Genomic DNA, 9,115 nt, shown 5'->3' with positions numbered 1-9,115 from the left:
CAAATTGGGGATGGAAGGAACATTCCTCAACACAATCAAGACAATTTATGACAAACCTATGGCCAGTGTCCTATTGAATGGGAAAAGTTGGAAGCATTCCCACTGGGTTCTGGAATCAGACAAGGATGCCCACTCTCACTATGGCTATTCAGTATAGTCCAGGAAGTTTTAGCCATAGCCATTAGGTAAGAAAAAGAAATCAAAGGAGCAAAATTGGGAAGGAGGAAGTCAAACTGTCCCTATTTGCAGATGATCTGATTCTATACATAGGGGATCCAAAAGCCTCCACTACGAAACTAATGGAACTCATAGAAGAGTTTGGTAAAGTGTCAGGATATAAAATCAGCACACAAAAATCAATAGTCTTTGTAACACAGACAAGGCCATAGCTGAGAAAGAACTTCTAAGATCAATGCCAGTCACAGTAGTTACAAAAAAAAATACCTTAGATTAAATTTAACCAAGGATGTCAAGGATCTCTATGATGAGAATACAAAACATTAAAGAAAGAAACAGAATATGACACAACAAAATGGAATATTCCATGTTCATGGTTTAGGAGAATCAGTATCATCAAAATGTCCATACTACCAAAAGCAATTTACAGATTCAATGGGATACCAATCACAATGTCAAGGACATTCTTCTCAGATACAGAAAAAAGGATGCTGAAATTCATAAGGAAACATGGGACATCTGGAAGAGCTAAAGCAATCTTATACAACAAAAACAAAGCTAGAAGCACCACAATATCAGATTTCAACTATAATCAAAGTGCAATTATAATCAAAACAGCCTGGAACTGGTTCAAAAACAGATGGATAGACCAATGGAACAAAACAGAAACGCCATAAATCAATCCAAGCATCTACAACAAACTTAGAAAATCAATCCCTGGAGCAAGGACAGTCTCTGGGAAAACTGGATCTCCACATGCAGAAATATGAAGCAAGACCTCTTCCTTACACCTTACACAAACATCCACTCAAAATGGAATAAAGACCCAAATCTACGACCCGATATATTAGAGGACATTGGAGAACCCTGCAAAACAGTGGCATAGGCAGAGTTCTTGGAATAGGCCCCAAAGGCAGAGACCATCAAAGCCAATATTGACAACCGGGATTCAATGAAATTGAGGAGTTTCTGCACGACAAGAGAAACACTCAGCAAAGTGAAGAGGCAACCGACAGAATGGGAGAAATTATGTGCAATCTATGCAACTGATAAAGAATTAATAGCCAGAATCTAAGAAGAGCTCTTGAAACTCAACAACAAAGCAAACAACCCAGTTAAGAAATGTGCAAAGGACTTCAACAGGCATTCTTCAAGGCCAGCGCTGCGGCTCACTGGGCTAATCCTCCACCTGCGACACTGGCACCCTGGGTTCTAGTCCCGGTTGGGGCACCGGATTCTGTCCTGGTTGCTCCTCTTCTAGTCCAGCTCTCTGCTGTGGCCCGGAAAGGCAGTGGAGGATGGCCCAAGTGTTTGGGCCCTGCGCCCACGTGGGAGACCAGAAGGAAGCACCTGGCTCCTGGCTTCGGATCAGCGCAGTGCACCGGCCGCAGCGGCCATTGGGCGGTGAACCAACAGAAGGAAGACCTTTCTGTCTGTCTCTCTCTCTCTCTCTCTCACTGTCTAATTCTGCCTGTCCAAAAAAAAAAAAAAAAAGAAAGAAAGAAAAAGAAATGTGCAGAGGACTTCAACAGGCATTCTTCAAAAGAGAAAATCCAAATGGCCAACAGACACATGAAAAAATGTTCAGGATCACTAGCCATCAGGGAAATGCCAATCAAAACCACAATGAGGTTTCACCTCACCCCAGTTGGACAGGCTTTCATACAGAAATCAACAAACAACAAATGCTGGTGAGAATGTGGGGAAAAAGGTTCCCTAATCCATTGTTGATGGGAATGCAAACTGTAAAGCCACTGTGGAAGACAGTATGGAGATACCTCAGAAATCTGAATATAGCCCTACCATATGACTGAACCATCTCACTCCTGGGAATTTACCCAAGGGAAATGGAATTAGCATATGACAAAGTTATTTGTACCCCCATGTTTTTTGCAGCTGAATTCACAATAGCTAAGATATGGAATCAACCAAAATGCCTGTCAATTGAAGACTGGCTAAGAAATTATGGGATATAAACACAACGGAATACTATATAGCAGTAAAAAAAAAAAAAAAAACAAACTAAAATCCAGTCATTTGCAACAAAATGGATGAAACTGGAAAACATCACACTTTTGTAATGAGCCAGTCCCTAAATAACAAATACTACATGTTCTTCCTTTTCTGTGACAAGTAATAAAGCATCTAAAAGGCAAAAAAATAAATAAATAAAATACATGGAAAATTATCTAAAATATAAGCATCTACACTTTTTTTTTTTGACAGGCAGAGTGGACAGTGAGAGAGAAAGAGATAGAGAGAAAGGTCTTCCTTTGCCTTTGGTTCACCCTCCAATGGCCGCCACAGCCGGCGCAGTGCGCTGATCTGAAGCCAGGAGCCAGGTGCTTCTCCTGGTCTCCCATGCGGGTGCAGGGCCCAAGCACCTGGGCCATCCTCCACTGCACTCCCGGGGCCACAGCAGAGAGCTGGCCTGGAAGAGGGGCAACCAGGACAGAATCCGGCGCCCCGACCGGGACTAGAACCCGGTGTGCCGGCGCCACAAGGCGGAGGATTAGCCTATTGAGCCACGGCGCCGGCCAGCATCTACACTTTGTTAAGTTTATTCAATAATTCCGTTTCAATAATTTGTAGCTTTTAAAAAACAGGTAAACCTCATCATAACTTCTTTTTCAATAATTTATATCTATCATAGTCTTGTACTTATATTGTGTCTTATGTTTATGTTGTTTTGTTTCATTTTCATATCTCTACCATTAAAGACAATGTCTTATAAATTCTCAACAATACTTGTTGAATGAGTGAATCAAGATAGAAACATGTTAATACAGGTTTATGTAAATTTTCTGATCCAGTGATAGCATAAACAAAATTTTAGTTTTCTGGGGCCAGCGCTGTGGCACAGAGGGTTAAAGCCCTGGCCTGCAGCACCGGATCCCATATGGGCACCGGTTCTAGTCCTGGCTGCTCCTCTTCTGATCCAGCTCTCTGCTAATGGGAAAAGCAGTAGAAGATGGCTCAAATCCTTGGGCCCCTGCACCCATGTGGGAGACCGGAGGAAGCTCCTGGCTCCTGCCTTCAGATCGGTGCAGCTCCAGCCGTTGTGGCCATTTGGGGAGTGAACCAATGGAGGGAAGACCTTTCTCTCTCTCACTCTCACTGTCTGTAACTCTCTCTCAAATAAATAAATAAAATCTTTTTAAAAATAAAATTTTAGTTCTCTAATGCATATTTTATTCATAAACTATTATTTTAGAAAATTTCTTACTTCTACACTAATCTTACTCCCCTTCCAACATAATTAGTAAAATTTTACTTTACAGAAAAAAAAAAAAAAAACTTTAGACGAGCAGTGCTGTCCAGGACCTGGTGAACCCTTTGTCTCTGCAGAGCCAGACAAATCCACTCCAAAGGGAAGGCCTCCACCCCAGGGTATCCAGAGAGTTCCCAAGGACGCTGCATGCCTGCAGGCTAACTCAGCGGCAAGTGCTGCATGTGAAAGGAGACAGAGCTTGGGAGGCTGTGCCTCAGGTCTGCAGTGGGAGACCTCCACAGCTCATACGTCTCAACCGTCAATCACCATTATGCCAGGTATCAAGTCAGGCTGTTCCCTGCTCATTTCCTTGAACCTCCCCAACAGCCACATCCTGCACCACATCCTTAACTCAGGCAGGGTGCCTCCCTAGTTGGCACCATTTGCAGAAAGCAGGCAAAGTCCCACTACTAACACCTGCCTGAAACTCCTCCATCCAACAGTCATTCTTGGGGTCTTACAGCATTTCTCTCTTCAAAGGTAGACACACCTGCATACTGGATTGTACAGATTGGGCACTACGGTACAAGTCAGTGGAGAGATCTGAAACAGCAGCCCTGAGACCTGGGTTCTCGTCCAGGCACCTGCTATGGCTCATCTGGTCAAGCTACACACCTAGCATGGGGTTCAGCACACGGTCGATGGTGAGTGAAGGACAGTGTATGGTTCCCATTGTTTCATGCACTCCTGACCAAGGACAGGACTCAACATCTGTTTTATCCCATAGAACCCATGGCTGGAGTTGCCCCGAAAGCAGTGGCTGGGGAGTTCCCACATGGGAGTCCCCAGGAGCCTGGGATTCCAAAGAAAGAAGTGCCAGGTGGTCAGCACAAAGCGTTTATCAGCAGAACTTACTCACCGTGGGCTGCAGCTCGTCCTTGTGACCGCTGGTGAGAGGAGACGCTCTACCCAGCCATGTCCACAGGCAGGGACCTTACATGGTTCAGGCCCAAGACCAATTTCTTTCAGTGTTTTGGGGAACCACCTGCATCACTTTATCAGTGCCTGGGTCACAGAGGTCAACGCAGTCTGCGATTGTCTGTGAGGCCTGGAAGCACTGGACGTCCCGCAGGAGGCGCCCAGTCTCGCTGAAGAAGGCAAATGTAAAGACACTGATCGCAGAACTCGGCTTGGACCTTCGACAGCTCCCCCTCCGCATCAGGTGTGCTCGCCTGGGTCTGGGGCACCCGTGCCCTGCGGCTTCCCTGGCTTCTTCTTTCCCACCACTTCCAGCCCAGTGCACCTGCTTCAGGCTCCGTGGTCTCGTGCTGGAAATCCCAAGTCCTGAAGCTGAGCACTTTCAGCGCAGGGTGACAAGACAAAGTTCTCTCTTGCCAATATCGCTGGCTTCTCAAGGTGCAGCCTCAGTCTCGCGTTATCCGCCCCAGAAGAAAGGATTAAGACGATGAAGTGGAGTCCACATGGGCGCAGCGCGGGGTCGCCAGGGTGGAGCAGCAGCAGCTCTGGGTGCAGGAGGTGGCAGACTCCACGGTGAGGAATCTGGAGAGGGGGAACATGCACAGACGCAGGGCCTCATGTTCCAGTGCGGCGCTGGCTGCCGTGAGGACAGCCGGGCGACCATGCAGCAGGTGCACCAGTACATCCAGCGCTGCCATGTGCCCCTGGCTCAGGCCCAGGCCTTGGTGACAAGCGAGCTGAGCTTCCAGGACCGCCTGGCCCAGCGCACCTTGCATTGCAATGACAAAGCCAAGGATGTAACAGACACAGGGAATAAGGGTTACAGGTGAAGCGGCAGCTGGACAGCTGTGTCACCAGTGTGTGGATGACCCCATGCCCCTCATCCCAACCATGACCAAGAAAATGAAGGAGCCGCTCTCATCCACTGGGAAATCCAATCTGCCAGCGGCCATCAGGGCTCAGGGAAGGAATCTGCTTTTCAAAAGGAATGGGAACTTCAGTCTTTTATGAATGACGTTAAGGAAGACAAACTTAAAGCAGATGTCACCTGCCTCTGGGTGCTGACTCGTCTATATTTCTATATTTCTTTTTTTTTATTTTTTGACAGGCAGAGTGGACAGTGAGAGAGAGAGACAGAGAGAAAGGTCTTCCTTTGCCGTTGGTTCACCCTCCAATGGTCGCCGTGGCCAGTGCGCTGCAGCCGGCGCACCGCGCTGGTCTGATGGCAGGAGCCAGGTACTTCTCCTGGTCTCCTATGGGGTGCAGGGCCCAAGCATTTGGGCCATCCTCCACTGCACTCCCTGGCCACAGCAGAGAGCTGGCCTGGAAGAGGGGCAACCGGGACAGAATCTGGTGCCCCGACCGGGACTAGAACCCGGTGTGCCGGCGCCGCAAGGCGGAGGATTAGCCTAGTGAGCCGCGGTGCCGGCTCGACTCTTCTATATTTCAATCCTTGGAAGTGAAATGGAAAAAAAGACTAGCGCTAAAATCTTGGTCGGAGCTTGAATTTCATGTGGCAAGCGTGTGTGCTGGCAGTAGGGTCATCCTTGTCCCGAGTCGGAGCCTCCAAAACAGCAGGTTTTTCTTACCCAAGGGCACCTGCAGGCGGTGGGTTCCTCTCATTTGCCTGAGGTCTGGTGCAGTCTGAGGAGGGGGCTTCTGTGCATTGCCAGCCTCCTGTTTGGCAGAGGCATCACCACGCTGTTTCCATACACTGTAACACAAAATTCATGAGGTCACGAATGTTAAAAGGGGAAAATGTGTTTCTGGGCCTTTGGTTTGCCCAGTTTTGTGTTATATACAAGGGCATGAAACTGATTTAAGATGTGGAGTTGGGAGGGGGAGTAGTCTGGGAAAGACCTTCGAAGGACTCCTGGTGGATACTCCTTCCTGCCCACCAGCTTGTAGATTCTTACACACTGCAAACCCAGGAGAAGCGACGTCACACAAGGAGTGGGAAGCAGAGCTCCCGTCTCCAGAGTACCAGGATAAAGGTGCAGTGAGTGTCCCCCTGAAAGGAAAGGGGTTTTGACCATGATCTATACCAGTATCCAGGAATGAATGGTAAAAGATGAACTGTTGACCACATAATTATGAGAGCGTGAAGTACTGGGTTTGGAAAAACATGAGTTTTGTGTAACAGAATGGAATGGAAGCCTACACACAGCATTGCTTACTTAGCCCCCGAATTAGCAGAGCCTTATTCAGATAATTCCCGGGCAATAGCAACACCAAGGAAGAAGCCAGCAACGTGGGCTGCGACAAGCTTCCTCCCCTGAGAGCAAAGGAAGGGAGGGAGCCCCCCATCACCAGACCCCACTGTTGTCTGGGGCCTCGCAGCACACAGTGCTGTGCCCAGCACCGCCTTAGCGTTTTCGATAAGGACTCTTTTTTTTTAAGAACTTGCTGAAATAATATAGCTTGTTTGTTCATTCTTTGAATGCTGTTATGTTAGAGAACATAAATAAGGTTTAATCCCCCAAAAAAGGCAATGAAGGCCCCCAGTACCTGTGTTTACTGTAAAATGAGGCTTCCATTCAAAATTCTGTATTACGCACTGGCAGATAATGATTTTGCTTCTTATAATTTAGGAGGAGTCAAAAACTATTCTATGCTGTAGCATAGAAGGCTAATCCTCCGCCTGCGGCATCGGCATCCCATATGGGTGCCGGTTCTTATTCCGCCTGCTCCTTTTCCAATCCCGCTCTCTGCTGTGGCCTGGGAAAGCAGCAGAAGGTGGCCCAAGTCCTTGCCCGCTGCACCTGCATGGCAGAGCCGGAAGCTCCTGGCTCCTGGCTTCCGATTGGCACAGCTCTGGCCGTTGCGGCCAATTGGAGAGTGAACCAGCGGATGGAAGACCTCTCTGCTTCTCTCTGTAACTCTACCTCTCAAATAAACAAATGAAATAGTCAAAAAAAAAAAAAAAATCCTTAAAGTTGCTTCAAATGCCTCCTGGCAAGGCACTCGAAGATGACCAGCAGCCTTTCTGCTGCAGCCCCGCACAGCCTAAAACCGCACCCGCCCGGGCCCAGCCCGCGCCCCTCGCCAGCGCACCCCAGAGCCCCTCGCTGACCAGGGCGGGCGCAGCAGCCACGACGGCCCCCGCAGCTCGCCCTGCGGCTCCGCTGGGGTCCCACGTCGTCCCGCGCTTCGACCGAGGCAGCCGCCGCCCCTCCTCACGGCCTGCGCGGCACGCGGGCTGCGCTCCCTGGACCCCGGCCCAGCGCCTGCTGCCCGCAGCGCTGACGCCGCCCCGCGCCCGCCCCACCCGGTCTCCCCGCGCTCCTCAGGAGAGCGCACGGAGGGCTGGCGGCCCGCAGCTCCGGCCGACGCGGCGCCTCCTCGGGGAAGAGAGAGACAGGGGCCCGGCCACGGTCTCTGCCACCAGCACCTGCTCTGAGTGCGCGGGGCTCCTCCGCCGCGCCTGGCGAGGCGGGCTCAGCGCCGCGGAGCGCGGGCCGCCTTCTGGGCAACATCATGGCCTCTTCTCCCTTCCTCACTGTCGTCCCCTTAGCTGTGGTTAAAAGCAGTGACGTGCGTGGTCGCTTGAAGACCTCGCGAGCTTCGAACCCACGCCTCCAGCTGGCGCCGACGCACGTCCAGGATTGCCCTCAGGAAGGGTCGGACCGCGTCTGCGTGAAATGGGGGCAGCGCGCCGTCTTCGCGTTCCACGGGCGTCTGGGCGCCCACGGCCCCTCTGCACCTGCGCCACTGCCCGCCTCAGTGAGGGCGCCCGCGTGGCACCGTCCACGGGGCCGAGCTCCGGTGTCTTCGCTCAGGATGGAACCTGCCAGCTCCGACTCTCTCCTTCCCTTGCCGACCGCTGCCCGTCACCTGGCTCTCCACCCCGCGCCGTCCGCCGTCACTTCTGGTCCGAAACCCGCTTTGCCCTGGAGTTCTCTTCCCCGCCTGCCGAGTCTTGCCCTTCCCGGGCGCTTTATTAGTTAACTTCCTCTCATCTTCCGAAACGACTCCCTGCCCAGGGCCCTTCTTCCTCCGGCTCTCCTGGCCGGACTCCTCCAGGAAGTCTTCCTTGCATCACCGCCTGGAGCAGTCACCGGGTCTGCCTCCCCAGCTAGGCTGTGGACACCAAGGACAAGGCTGTGTTCGGAGCTCCTAACCCTGACCCACACCAGCTGCTTACCACGCTGAATTCACTCCATGTTCTCTGGCTCCGGAACTGCCATTGGTCTAAGCAGGACCCAGCCACCTGCATCTCAGAGGTGGGCCGAGATGCGCCCAGACACGGGCCATGGTCTCTGCCACCAGCACCTGCTCTGAGTGCGGCAGACGCCAAGCTGGGCTGAGGCGACGCCAACAGCCTGCGAGAGGCAGAGCCGTCCCCACAGCCATTCCAGTCTCCAACCGCACATGCAGATGCTACATCAAGGTGATTATTTTACACACAATGTAATCGGTTTTCCTGTGTGCTTTCTTTCCAGCAAGGGATTCTGCTGCGTAAAGCAAAGTTTATAACATTTTGGCCTGGCTTGGAGGCTCTTTATGGGATGGCATAAGACGTGCTCCGGAAGCCTTGCCAGAAGTTTCCAACGTCACTGAAGCTTCACATATCTCACTGCGGTGACTGATTTCCCTTGGCGTCCACCTGCGTGGGTAGCTCAGCTCCTCTGCAGATGTGCCCTGCTTTGGACCTCATTCCCTCCATCTGCAAAATGAGGGCCGGCTCAGGTCATCTCCCATTCCTTTCCAGACCCTCAGCCCCACTGCCCCAGGATCCTTTTGTTACTG

General features: G+C 51.1%; 1 pseudogene; it reads left to right on the top strand.

Moving 5' to 3' along the window:
• Positions 1–4,068: 4,068 nt before the first annotated feature.
• Positions 4,069–5,377, top strand: LOC149127228 (TIM double twin CX3C motif protein pseudogene; annotated as a pseudogene).
• Positions 5,378–9,115: the final 3,738 nt, after the last annotated feature.

Source organism: Oryctolagus cuniculus, chromosome 4 (assembly GCF_051225735.1).
Source record: "Oryctolagus cuniculus isolate XC-2025 breed Fujian yellow rabbit chromosome 4, ASM5122573v1, whole genome shotgun sequence".
Classification (NCBI taxonomy): Eukaryota; Metazoa; Chordata; class Mammalia; order Lagomorpha; family Leporidae; genus Oryctolagus; species Oryctolagus cuniculus.
Note: the sequence above shows the minus strand (reverse complement) of the source record. Positions and strands in the feature narration are given on the sequence as shown.